Source organism: Capsicum annuum, chromosome 5, assembly GCF_002878395.1.
Source record: "Capsicum annuum cultivar UCD-10X-F1 chromosome 5, UCD10Xv1.1, whole genome shotgun sequence".
In the NCBI taxonomy this organism is placed as follows: Eukaryota; Viridiplantae; Streptophyta; class Magnoliopsida; order Solanales; family Solanaceae; genus Capsicum; species Capsicum annuum.
In genome coordinates this window covers 8,436,158-8,437,618 of record NC_061115.1, presented here as the reverse complement: position 1 = coordinate 8,437,618, position 1,461 = coordinate 8,436,158, and positions in this window count along the sequence as shown.

Sequence of the window (1,461 nt, the reverse complement as noted above, 5' to 3'; positions counted from 1 at the left end):
GTCATAATTCTCTATTTGGCCGAATCTTCTGAAAAGGTAATCCAGTTTTACCTTTCCATCCTCCATGTTCCTTAGTGAAGAAAATATATCCAATCCCAAAAGTCTCAAGAAATCCTCCTTCCTTATAGGTGACGGGAGTACCGGCAACTTTCCTTGAAAAGGCAGCTCAGTAAATTCACAGATTTCCTCCAGGGTAGGGGTTATCTCGAAGTCCAAAAACCTGAAGGTCATTTTGTTTGGGTCCTGGAACTCCGTCAATAGTGTAATGAGGGTCTTATTGGCTCGAACCCTCATTAATGACAATAGAGCCCCCAAATATTCCCGAACTTCCGCACCATGTGCCACATGGATACTTTTCATACGAAATAGAGCGATGCGAAAGGTTAACATTAGTGCTTTATTATGCGAGAAAAAATGATCTATGACTTTTACAAGAATATAAAGTTTCGTGATATATAAAGTTAAGTGTGTAAAGAAATTATTTACCGGGTAAAGAAAATATCATTTTAAAAGTATGTAAGAAAATAATTTATTTATAAATTATCATGTATATCCCAAATATAAAAATTATTCGTTTCGAAATTAAATTCATACCAATGCATTTCTCGTGAAAAGTAATCAAATAAAAAAGGGTGAAATGCATTGACGTGTTAGTTTGGGTAATGGAGGAAGTCATGCAATTGTTCATTTACTTATATAAAAAAGATACAAAAATAGTACTTAAAAGAAAAAGGGAATAGAAATATTTACATGTAACAATAATCAGTGCAATTGATGATAATAATAATCCTACTTTAGAAGAAGATGAATATGTAATAGTGGCAATAACGACATGACAATGTGTATTTACATACCTTGCATTTTTTTTGTTTGTTTGAATTTTCTTTAATTAAATCTGGACAATTGAAACTAGTAAAGGAGATGAATAAAAGGCAAAGTGTTAATAAAAATTTAGTCTATTTAGATGAGTTAATATTTGATAAACAGTATCCTGAGAGAAGTTAGAGTTTTATCTATTCATGAAAAGTAATATTAATTTTCGAAGAAAACATGGAGAATGTAAAGCTTGTTATTTTAACTAACTATTATTTGCCAGGTAACTAATTCGTCAAAGATTAATACGGCTGAAATCCCTTTTATTTCAGAAGAAATCCTTTTAGCTAGTCAGGCGTTAATTGCGAAAAAGGCGAGGATGTTTATTTCAAAGGAAAATCGTAAAATCTAAATCAATACGAACACAATAAACAACAAAATTCCAATAATCAATGATAACTAATTACCGTTTCAAGTGTTAACAAGAATGACGACATAGCATGGATATTAAATAAAGAGAAGGGACTCAGAGATACTAGACTCCTAACGAGTTTGAATTTTCAAGTATTCGCAATCCCGAAGCTCTGCAATCCTAATAGCTATTGACCCGATGTTGGGTCAAAAATGAGTTCCGATAAGAAACTCCAA